Below are 13,520 nucleotides of genomic sequence, written 5' to 3'. Positions count from 1 at the left end.
CAGTTGCCAAACAGCAGGTCTTCCATGCACAGGCACCCTTAGGGAGATTTAATATCGGAACTTTTACCCTAGATCGTATATATAGCTATATATACGATCTAGGGAGAATCTTCAGTCGAGCAGACAGCACAGCAGTTAAGGAGCATTGCCAAAGACGCGCGAAAATTAAAAATTGTAATATTATAACACAAGTGCCTATCACCCGATGTCCCGGGGCACTGACTGGTCGCTTTATTAAATAATAAAGTAATAATTAATAGCCCAAGCGCCTATCACCCGATGACCTGGAGCGCTCACTGGTCGGTTTATTGAACGATATATATTATTGACTAGCAGCCCCCCGCGGGGCCCCGTCTCGGCTTCGCCCGAGATTTACTAAATAAAACACCGTAGTGTGTTGACATGTAATGTGAAACATTTTCAGTTAGAAATTTTACACATATTCCTGATACATCTCAGAACAAAAATCTTCTTATTAGAAACATATTTTTTCAGAATCCATTTAGTTTATTTGGTCAAATAATGTGTAAAAATTCAAAAAAATAATTATGCTGAAAAGTACCAAGCGTTCTTTATGCCATAAAATATTCGGTGGCCATAAGAAGCCGATGATTTACAGTTTCTCCCGTGTAATTCACGGAAATGGCTATTTTTTTAAGCTGTTAAGATCTTAAACCCCCAAAAAATGTATATTAAAAAAAATTTTTTTTTCTATCTCACAACTTTATTACTAGAGCAATAAAGTCCTGGACCTTAAACCCTACGTTTTTACTGCCACAAGAACACACACACATTTTTAACTCATTAAAAAATCTGAAGTAGGATCTTTAAGGAGACTTGGGCGATCTTTAGTTGTCGATTTTGACGCTGCTGTTTCAATCTCGATAAATTTTCTGCGTCAGTTTCTTGACGCCGAAGTAAAATTGTATTTATTAGATACACTTGAAGTTCTTCTTCCAATTCACCCTCTTGCGATTTTTGGCATGCTTAAAATTTTTGTGACCCCTAAAAGCTGTTTTCTGTCAACTTTGTTAAGTTCTAATATATTTGTTGGAAAGGTAGTTCGACGTCCGATGGCCGGGTGATCTTCTCTGACTTGCTGTTGAAGACCCAGACTGATCGGGAAAAAAATTACAAAGTCTGAAGCTTTGGGGCTAGTTGTAGTGCTATTTCCCAACGTCTCCCGGTATAACGTCGAAGACGTTGGTGTCTAAAGCACCTTTTTTAGTTGCAGATTCAGTTGTTTTGGTGATCTTAGATGGGGAGATTGGTTAGTGATACTTGTCCAGTGATGGCTGTCCCGTTGGCTCAAGTTTTTTTTCCTTCATAGCTGTTATAGGTTTTCCCAGCGCAGACCTTGGAGAGGATCAGTGATTCCTGGTTGAATGCTTAGAGTCGATAGGGAAGTATAGGGTCGTCGGTCACCGTGTTTTCCAGCCTTGCAAAGAACAACTCCGCAGGTGACGTCTGCTAGTAAATGGCTGACTTGGTTTAATAGTGTCCGTCTTGAGTTAATATAGTCTTTTAGTCGACGAATCGCTTCCGGAAATGGTAGTAAAAATGTATTTGTTGGCAAGGTAGTTTACACTTAGGTGGACCCTAAAAAGAACCAATGAAATTGATGGTTAAGCAGGGAACGTAAATACTTATAATGGCCCTAACAAGCGCCAGTGGTGAAACTTCCAGGCCATTCTTTATTATTATTCCTGATGATGAAGAGCTGGCTACGGGTTGCTTGATTCTTACCCTGGAAGTCTTGATGTACGGAGACTGTGATGGAGGGAGGTACGCCGCTGACCAAAGAATATCTCGTCTTCAGGTAGTTCCCCGGATAACCAACCGCTCATCGTTGGACGGGAACATGTGGGTAAGCGCGTTGGGGATGCGACGACCAAGAAGGTAGCTGTTGTGGCTGCCCTTGCCCCTCAGAGCTGTTTTCCATGGCTTACTTTGGAAGCCAAAGATTCTCTAACTGCACCAGGTGGGATGGTGGGACTGCCGCACAACTCTGAAGAGTTGGTGCAGATTGTGCTCCGGCTAGATATGTCTCCTGGTATTATGCCAGAGACGTCATCGGTTGGAATTAATTTTTTTTTTGATCGCATACGTCAAGATTCAGGGTAAATGGCAACCTAGGTCCCTTCCCCCTTACAGAAGAGTTTCGTCCGTAACCGGGATACCCAGCTGCAAGACTATCATCTTCATTCTCTATGCAGCTCGTTGAACTGTCGAAACACGATTACATCAATATCGAGACGCTCCGGCGTATTACAACCACACTTATTTAAGGAGGCTTGGGCGTTTGGTGTCGTATTTATTGAGGGGCCCCTGTAAGGTACTTGTCATACAAATGATTCTTTGTAATATTTTTTTTATAATCATTTTTATTATACGCATGTGTGAACAAAATAGCAATAATATGCGGAAAAGTCATTGGGAAAATCGATATTAAAAAATTTATTAGTTTTCCCAAGGTACCTTGTGTAAAGATGACGGCCCTGCCACGAAAAAGCTGACAACACTGTACTCTCTTGCTCTCATCTGCTATTATAAACCTATTGGGATTATGCCTCTACCACGTGACGTCAGTATGTATATGACTAATATAGAGGAGAAATAACACAGGTCTTATAAGAGGAATCTTGTTTTTATTTTTTTTTCGCACTTAAAAAGATATTGAGCTTTAAAAGGTTGTTAATTCAATGTTACTGACATAATGAGAGTTACGTAGTTATTTTTTCCTTTTTATGAATTCGTTCATGAAGGTTGAAAAAGCGTGTAGAACGTATACGGAGTGTCGTTTAACTCTACTTTAAGCTGTTTGTGTCAGCTGTTGCTGCTGCTGCGCTACTGCTGCTGATGCTTAGAGATAAACAAACAACTCAAAGTAGGGTTAAACGGCACTCCGCATACGTTCTATACGCTTTTTCAACATTCATAAACGAATTCACCAAAGGAAAAAAATAATTACGTAACTCTTATAATGTCAGTAACATGGAATTAATAACCTTTTAAAGCTCAAAATCTTTTTAAGTGCGAAAAAAAAATAAAAACAAAGTTCCTCCCATAAGACCTGTGTTATTTCTCCTCTATATTAGTCATATATATACTGAGGTCACGTGGTAGAGGCACAATCCCAATACTTGTGTTAGACTTAAATTTTCATGCTTGTATGTTTATGAATGTACAGCACATGCGCACTTACAGTACCTGAACAAAACAATTCTCATGTTCGATGTTTTCCTCGCTATTTTCTCGAAATTTAACGTGTTGATCCTATTCCTTTTTTTAAATAATAGATTCTTTATACTTTCAAGTACATGTACCAATTTAATGTGTGAGCCCACAGCTTTTTATTGCGGTCCGGTAGTCTATTGAATTTCGGGTTCCGTAAGGTTGCGTGTTAAAATGACGAATTTTCACAAGCGATTTTCTCGAAAATAAATGTGTTGACCTACCTATTTTGTTTTCCTAAAAAAATCTAGCAAACTTTATCTATATATTCTCTGAATTTCAGACCTAGCCAGCATTTAATTCAAAATCGCCCAAGCCTCCTTAATTCTGTTGCAGGTAGCCTCGTTTTTATGTTGACGCCACCTAGCGGATTTTACTGAACTAAAGTAAAAAGCTGGCGTATTTTTGCAAAACTTTGGGCTCATTTATTGCTATTGTTATTGAATTTTTTAAGATAGAAACTATACTAAAACCATCTAGGAAGTATCATGAATCAGTGTGCGAAAATTTCAGCAAAATCGGTTCAGTAGTTTTCGTGGTTAGCGATTACAACGGTTTTAGCGAATTTGCTTTATATATTAGTAAAATTAATAAGACAAGCGCCTGCCACCCAATGACCCAGGGCGCTTACTGGCCTCTCTATTAAATAACAAAATATTAATTAACAGCACAAGCACCTATCACTTGATGACCGTTGTGCTATTAATTAATAATATATATCATTTAATAAAGTGACCAGTAAGCGCCCCAGGTCATCGGGTAATAGGCGCTTGCGTAAATGATTAATACTTTATCATTTAATAGAGAGACCAGTTAGCGCCCCGGGTTACTAGGTGATAGGCGCTTGTGTTAATAATTAATACTTTATCATTTAATAGAGAGGCCAGTTAGCGCCCCGGGTCAGTCGGTGATAGGCGCTTGTGTTAATAATTAATACTTTATTATTTAATAGAGAGGCCAGTTAGCACCCCGGGTCATTGGGTGATAGGCGCTTGTGTTAATAATTATTACTTTATTGTTTAATAGAGAGGCCAGTTAGCGCCCCGGGTCATCGGGTGATGGGCACTTGTGTTATAATATTACAATTTTTAATTTCCGCGTGTCTTTGGCAATGCCCCTTCACTGCTGTGCTGTCTGCTTGTCTGAACATTCTCCCTAGATCGTATAGCTATATATACGATCGAGGGAAAAAGTTCCGACATTGAATTCGCCTAACTCAACGCTGATGGTGGAGCCAATCAGCACCATGTGACTGATGTGACCCTATCCGCCGAACTATTCCTCGACCCACTGTTGTTTTTATGTATGGCACTAAAACACAATTAAAAAGAGATACAGCGATGAGCGTACCAAAGTAGAAATTGAAAGTGGGTGGAAACTGGGCCCAAGCTTTGCTACCATACTGCTCACCGTAGCCGTAGCTTGGCACCTGACTTGGACTCCAGTGGGTTTGTAATAAGGCTTATAAGGCGCTAACTTGGAGACAGCTTGGCCTGACTTTGCATGACTTTCACCTAGTAATCGCCCACTTTCGTCTGCACAGTGTTGGCGAAGAGAATCTTTGCATACCTTCACCACTATCGGAACTTTCCGTTGGGAAAGTTCCAAACCCAATTAGAGAGCTACAGCAGGAGTATTGGGGAAGACTTATTTCTCCTGGAATCCCCATATACTAAGGCGTGCTCGGTCATTTAACAACAGGGCTACCAAATCTTTTAAATCAATAACACAAGCACATATCAACCAATGGCCCAGGGTGCTTACCGGCTACTCTATGAGATAATTAAATTGTGGCGAATAAAGAGTCAGGTGGCGGAAATGTTCACGAGCGGATGACGTTTGGTCCGGAGCGGTGGGTATATATGAGAATGAGTAGCGGAGCCACTGGTATCAGGAAGATATTATGATTTCGTTGCTGTTATGAGATCCCGAATCGTAGCGGTTTGTAATGAGAATTGAGGCGTAGGGCCTTAGACGAGGGACGCTCCACCTTGAAGGTAGAAAACTGCCTTTGCGCACCATTGGTAACCGTCAGTTGCTCGTCCATTAGAGTAACTGTAAAGCTGCGTTTATATGTACAAACACGCTATCCCTGGGCGTCAAAAATTAAGGTGTCATGAGCATGTGCTTGGCGGAAAACGCCGATGGGTCAATGGCGAGTAAGTCAGTTACGAATTATTCAAGCTAACGAAGGGTAGGTTCCGGCGTCCAGTCTTTTTGTTGTACACTTTTCCATAAATAAATATATGAATCTAGTTAACCCTTGCTGTTTCTTGTTCTATGTTATCATCACCATCTTGACCCGATTCCTGTTGTTTACAATTGGTGCCGAACCTGGGAATCTGCACGGGCAGATATATGGAATCCAGAAAACAATAAATATGGACATGATAGCGCCGACCAAAAAAGGCGCAGGGGGTGAGCCGGGCCAGCCAACCCTGACGGTGATTTACGGAAAAGAAGAAAGGTGCTTCCCGTTACCATAAAAATTCAATGATTCCTAGCAGTCCCCTTAGCTTAGTCAACAAATCTTCGCGAAGAGCTGAGCGACGTCAAGCGCGGCGAGCTGGACAGAATGCAGGAAGCGGACCCACAGTCGGGGGAGGGGTCGGCGCAAGGCCGTCCAACAGCAGAGTCAACGCGTGTTGAGGCCCATACCGAGACAGGTAACCCACCTTGGTATAAGCATCTCGCAAGTGTATTTGAGACCACGTTGCGTGCGGCGCAAGAGCGTTCGTCATCGTCGAACGAATCCCAGCTGTTGTCTCGATTGACTGACGCAAAGGCTCTGTCTGCCTTTTCCGGCAACGTGCTAGAGTGTCGTCACTTCAAACAGGTTACCTTAGGGTTACTTTTTGGCAAAGCGTGGGCCATTGCGTTGAAACTCGTTAAAGACCTCAATGATTTGTCGCATTTAGACAGCGGTAAAGTCACAATGCCTCAGTTTGCCTCAAGCCTGCGCAATACGGTTGCAGCCTTTCAGAATCTCGGTTTGAGCGATTATTAATAATTTGCATAATCTTGATATTGCTCTGAGCGTGAGAGGGGAATTGCCGCAAGTCCTGCAATACGTATATAACCGTTATGCCACGGAAAATTCAAGTGCAAAAACGGAACTTAAGCGGTTGGCCGACTTTACGTTAAAAGAAGCAGATCTGGCAGTCGCTGGTGGCCTATTCGATTTGCAAGTGTTCGAACCTACCACGTGAGGTGGGGCTGGTAATAACCTTCCCCGAGCGCCACGTAGGGATGCGCGATATCTGAAAAATATCGATATTTGGAAATCGATATTGACGTAACTTAAAATATCGGTATCAAAAAATATCAAAAGCCGCACTAATGAGAGCCATTCGACACCGCGACTAGCGACACTGTCCGTAGAGTATACGGAAGTAAACGACGACAGCTGGGCATTGTGACTAGACCGCGTATTCGCGTTAGTAAGGATACTACCGGTTACTATTAATTCACAGCCCAACAAGTGAACTTGACACGAACGCATTTTTAGATGATGGATCTACGATGACTCTTATAACTTCGGACGTCGCTAAGCGCTGGGGCCTTCATGGGAGACGTGATATGGTTCAAATACAGGGTGTTTTGGTAAGTGCCGAAGAGCATTCAACATGTGAGCGTATAAGCTTTACCATCGAGGGGATGGGTGAGGCGCATTCGGTGAAAGGTGTCCCTCCTGACAAATCTCACCCGAGATCTCATCTGATATCTCATGTGATTTCCCACCTGAGGAATTTTGTGCAACGATTATAATTTATACATTAATAGAATGATTATCTAAAATATCAACTGTTATAGAAAAAAAAAAAAAAAAAAAAAAATCGGCACAATATGGGACACGAACTCGAGCCCACAGTTTATCAGGCAAGCATCTTATCGCTTGGCCAGAGTGGATGAGATACTAGTCCGATAATTTACGTCTATATAAATTTTAAGTGCCATGTGTTATTGTTTTTCTTATTCACAACTGAATCATACAATTATTAATAGATATAATTTTTCCCAATCTTAATTTTGATAGTTAACTAACTAGATAATATTCAGGAACATTATTTTCTTTACAAACAATATTTTCTCTCTTAAAGTTACTCTTGAGGGGGCTTTATATCCAAGTAAGGCATAAGTTTTTAATAATTATCATAAATGTTTATTTAAATGTAATAATAAAGAAAATCTACAATATAAAACAGGGGGACTTGATGTGTTGTGAATAAATTATTTGAAGAAAATCCAAATTACTTGCGTGTATATTATCTTATTTTGAAAAAACACTTATAAAAGTTGGAAATCCTTAAAGCTATTTATGTTATTCCAACTTTTCAAACTGATTATACTCCTTGAAGAATTTTGGATGAAGTCATCACTAGAAATTTGTTGATACAATTCATGTTTATAGTGAGTAAAATATAGTTGTTTTCCGAAAACGCAAAAAACGAGTGAAAACCTACAGTTTTGTATAAACAATTGCACCAAACTCATTACACATGTATTGTATCAAAAAATTTACAGTAATTACTCTATCGGAAATTCTTCAAGGAGTATAATCAGTTTGAAAAGTTGGATTTTTTTTTTTTTTTTTTTTTTTTTTTTGTTTGATGGAGCGGGGAGGGGAAAATCTTCATAGACACCCCAGCTAATCCGGTGGTAGTGTCGGATTCACCCGGTGTGCCTACCGACTAAAAACTAACCTCCCCGCATGGGATAGGTCCGTGAGGACCACTCCCCTAGAAGACAAAAGGGCATAAGAGGAGAAAGAAAAAGGAAAATAACGGAGAATTTCGGAGGCCGACTCGCTCTCGAAGAGATGAGAGGAGGGGGCACTTACGCATGTGGGCGAAGCTCGAAAGAAAAGTTGGAATAAGTATCATGAAAAGCTTTAAGGATTTTCAACTTTTATAAAGTTTTTTTCATAAAAAGATAATATACACGCAAGTAATTTGGTTTTTTTTTCAAACAATTTATTCACAACATATCAAGTCCCCCTGTTTTATATTGTAGATTTTCTTTATCATTAAATTTAAATAAACATTTATGATAATTATTAAAAACTTATGCCTTACTTGGATATAAAGCCCCCTCAAGAGTAACTTTAAGTAAGAAAATATTGTTTGTAAAGAAAATAATGTTCCTGCATATTATCTAGTTAGTTAACTATCAAAATTAAGATTGGGAAGAATTATATCAATTAATAATTGTATGATTCAGTTGTGAATAAGAAAAACAATAACACATGGCACTTACAATTTATATAGACGTAAATTGTTGGACTAGTATCTCATCCACTCTGGCCAAGCGATAAGATACATGCCTGATAAACGGGGGGCTCGAGTTCATGTCCCATATAGTGCCGATTTTTTTTTTTTTTTTTTTTCCTATAACAGTTGATATTTTAGATAATCATTCTATTAATGTATAAATTATAATCGTTGCAAGAAATTTTTTAACTTATTTTTCTTTCAGAAATCTCACCTGAGATCTCAGATGAGAATTTGGCATGAGATCTCACCTGAGAAATCACATGAGATATCAGATGAGATCTCGGGTGAGATTTGACAGGAGGGGTGCTATCGGTATGTATCGACTACACTTACGCAACTACCTACGCAATCATTATCGCGCGAGCTAGTATGGTTGGTGAGCACCAAACCAAGCGTTTTTATACAACCGTATTACAATGTAACCCCCCAAAGTTTGATCGGACAGGACAACTGGTCCTTGTTAATGGCTCGCAGGGTTTCTACAGATCCTGGAAAACCTGGAAATCTGGGAATTCTCAGGGATTTTTTTTTTTTTATCATCGAAACCGGGAAAACTCAGGGAATTAACTGTGGTATCCTGGAAAAGTAATTTTTCAAAAGTTTAACACCTAGTCATATATAAATTAACAAAGTATTTATAAATAAAAAACCTTTCCTTTTTGTATTCACTTGTGTCAACTTTTTGTCTTATGTGATTGCCTAGAAAGAAGATTTGGAATTGTTTGAATTATTTATAAGGTACATGCATTTATCAATTAGATCTAATTATTTATTAGTGGATTCAAAAATTTGAGCTTTGTTTGATGTTGGCGCCTCTGACTCATGGTGTGCTTGCACTGCGGTCACGCGGAGTACTTATACTAAATCCGTATGAAGGCCCTATGATTCGACAGATGGCGTACTGTAGCTAAGAGAAAATCACCTACAAAAAGTATACCCATATCTACAAGTTATATGTACACGACTAATATGTATAGATAGCCTTGTTGGAGATTTTCTCTTTGCTACGGTACGCTATCCGTCAGATCGTAGGGCCCTGATACGGAACTTATCTATAAAGGCCGTATCTACTTAAGCGCGTGCATCCACGTTCGCGTGCGTGTAGCACACATCGAGACACTCGCCAAGTCAACACTGATCGACACTACAGTAAAATACTAGTACTACTAGTATAGTACTACAATTTACCATATTGTTACTAGAATATCGACGAATATCGAATGTCTCGTTGTGTGCGAAGCGTATACGAAAACGTGGGTACAGTGTACACGCGTCCGCACGCTCTTGTGTCTTGTGTACAGGAGCAGCCTAAAGCTATAAAATTGAGAAGGAGATAGCTTCTGTACAGCGCACTCCTCTCTCTCCCTCTGATCTCTGATAGGCTTGTTTAAGTTCCGTTTACGGTCTCCGTACTCCATGTGACCGCAGCTTCACCGCTCAATTGCAATAACTTAAGTGACGACTTCGATTGTCAAAATTTAACAAACAACATGTGACTATCTAATCTAAGTATTCGAGTCCTCATTATATGTTGTACTTTGAGATCAACGATGGCTTAACGCCAAGTTCAATAGAATGCTGTGATCTTTACGTGCGAGAGGAAAAAAAGAAAAGCAACAAGATAAATCGTTGGCTGTAGCAGTGGGTGTTGTGTTGTTATTGTAAGAAACAATTGGAGGTTATGGTCAGTTTCAAACGTTTAATGTCAATGGGCGATAGACGTAACTTAAAAATAACATGCTTCATTAGTTGTTTAGAATTACTTTATTTTACTTTATTGTCTCTCTGACTAATCTAGGTAGTCTGTAAGAAATATTTGCTGCATTGTTAACTTTTTTTACTTTGTCCTAAAAAAAGTGTTATCGCTGTTATCTAGAAAAAATGTATAAAAAAGAGATTTTAGCATTACTACTCTCTTGTCCTGCATTTTTGCAGGTTAGCAACTAAGTGGGCAGTACGCATCTCAGTCAAAAATTTATAGCTATTAATATGCCTATAATTTATAGCTATAATTATAGCTACAACTACCTATAAAACAGCCATAATAATGTATAAAATTCAGCTATAAATATAGCTATAAAATACAGCTGTAAATTTTTCACAAATATTGAATAAAAATTAGTTTAAAATCAGATTTTTTCAACATATATCGATCAGCACGGATGGTATATATCATCCGTATGATAACAGTAAAACTGGAAGCCTGAAGTATTTTTGAATAAGTAGAAAAAAAAACAAGAAATCATATACAATTTAAAGTTTTTTAAAAATTGTTTAAAAATTTACTATTATCACGCGGATGATACCGTCTATACTGATCGATATATGTTGAAAAAATCTGATTTTAAACTAATTTTTATTCAAAATTTGTGAAAAGATTACAGCTGTAATTTATAGCTATATTTATAGCTGAATTTTATACATTATTATAGCTGTTTTATAGGTAGTTATAACTATAATTATAGCTATAATTTATAGGTATAATTATAGCTATACATTTTTAACTGAGATATATCATACGTATATATAACATACTACTAGAAGTATTGAACATTATAAGAATCTATGTTGATTTTCGTAGCTAAATAATATTTTTAGGCAAAAATATAAAATCCTTACGTACGTTCAACAGTAATACTTCCTGTACAAAATCTTGTATTTTTTAAAATTAATTTATCTGCCTATGAAAAATAATCATAAGATAATACACACCTACGAGATTTTTTTTTCTCTTAAATTATTTTAACAATCTTATATAAGAAAAGTTTATTGTAATTTTTTTGTGTTACTTGACATTCATTTATTGAGAATTTTAAATTGTTCTTAGGTTACTGCATTGTTAAAAAAGGAATAAGAAACGGATTAAAAAGTGAGCTAAAAAAAGTGAGCTAGTTAAGATTTCTAAAGAAGGTGAGTTAAATTATTTATCGATAACACATAATTTCTACTTATTTATTTTGGCTACGACAAAAATGAACTATAAATTGCAAGACTCTACAGTGTTGAAACTATTAAAATGTCTCTGCAGTCTAAAGTTATGTTTAATCCAGAGTGGACAAGAAATTACAAATGGGTAAGACCATCAGAAATAAGTAAATATCAAGCTTACTGCAATTTATGCAAAAAAACTTTCGAGTTCAGTAATATGGGAATAGCTGCCGTTAAAAGTTACGAAAAAGGTGTTGAACATACAGAAAAAGAAACTGCAAGCAAAACCAGGAATATTCAGGACTTTTTTCCAAACAATGATGCATCCAGTACGTCAGTTTCAAAAAATGTAAGTACGCCACAAGTCTCGAAAACCAGCCAATGGTCATTACCGTCAGTTAATCATTCTAATAGTATTGTTGGATATTTTTCAAAAGACAGTTTAACAAAAGCTGAGATCATTTGGATACTTAACGTAGTTTATAATCACAATTCCTTAAATAAAGGTGCAGAGTGTGTATAAAGCCATTAAAAGGATGATGAAAGAATTCAATGAGGAATTTTCCAACAAAATGAGTTTAGCAAAAGATTAATTAGCGTATAATATTTATTGTGGTTTAGGACCATATACTGAAAAGATAACTAAAAGTCAAATTCAGAGTAGTGATTTTTATACTGTTTCGTTTGATGAATGCTTCAACGAAGTAACGAAAAAAGAACAAATAGATACCCTATCCAAACTATCAGTGATGAATCAATGCTGAAACAAGTCGTAAATTACATCTCTAATTCTGCGTTTATTCCATGTTGAATCAATGCTGATTCAGCGTTGAATCAACGTTGACTTATTATCAACTGGGGAACAGGTTGTTGGAACAGGTTGTAAGCTTCAAAATAATCTATTTTAATGCAACCATGAAAAATGCACTGTTTTGAAGTTAATTACTATTATTGTTTACAATAAACGCTAATTCAATGCTAAATCAGAATTGATTTAACATAAAATAAACGCTAAATCAACGATGTAGTTTACGACTGATTTCAGCGCTGATATTTTTTATAGGGTATGCATGCGAGGTATTGGAATAATGCAATTACGCAAGTAGAAACATAATACGTAGGATCAGCGTTTCTTACTCACACGAAAGCAGTTGATTTAATAAACGAATTCAAAAGTCACATAGGAAATCTCAACTTTGCAAAATTAACACAAATAACTATAAGCGTGCGGTCCATGAATTAACCGTGTTGTATCGAGAGAAGTTACAAGAAGGAGCGGCTTCTTGTATGGTGAAGAGTGTGGTGAATAGAGAGTAAAGTGGTGAAAATGTATACGAGCGGCTGACGTTTGGTCCAGAGCCGCAGGTGTATATAAAAATAAGTAACGGAGCGTCTGGCATTAGTACGATATTATGATTTCGTTGCTGTCACGAGATACCGTGCCGTAGCGGTTGGTAAAAAAAATCAAGGCGTAGAGCCTTAGACCATAGATGCTACACCTCAATAATAAAAAAACTGCCCTTGCACACCGCCAGTCACTCGTCAAAAATGCTTACGAATACGCTAACCCTGGGCGTTGGAGGTTAAGGTGTCATGCGCGTGCGCACGGGTGAATGGCGAGCGAGTCAGTAACAAATTAATCGAGCTAACGAAAAAAAGGTTCCGGTGTCCAGTCCTATTGTTGTAGACTTTTCCATAAATTAATACATAAGTCTAGTAAACCTCTGCATGTTGTTCCTTGTTCTATGTTATCTTCACCATCTTGACCCGATTCCAGTTGCTTACAAGAATCTTAAATAATAACGCAAGCGCGTAGTACCCAATGACCCAGGGCACTGACTCTCCATACTGCAAGCTACTATCAATCAAAAACTTGGGACGCTCACTGGCCACTCTCATAAATAATAAAAATGTTTGATAATAACACTAGTTCGAAGACCCGAGGCACTTACTGGCCACTCTAGTAATCAATTATAGCTTAAAAGTAACAAACAGCGTTGGGTTAGGCCTTAGAGAATATATACATGGAGGAAGCATTGTATGCTCCGGCTGCGAGACGAGATGAGAGAGACAAAAGACAAATAG

This window comes from Copidosoma floridanum, unplaced genomic scaffold, assembly GCF_036245765.1.
Source record: "Copidosoma floridanum isolate Cflo_tuat_1 unplaced genomic scaffold, Cflo_Japanese_pri ptg000028l, whole genome shotgun sequence".
Classification (NCBI taxonomy): Eukaryota; Metazoa; Arthropoda; class Insecta; order Hymenoptera; family Encyrtidae; genus Copidosoma; species Copidosoma floridanum.
This window is presented reverse-complemented; position numbering follows the sequence as displayed.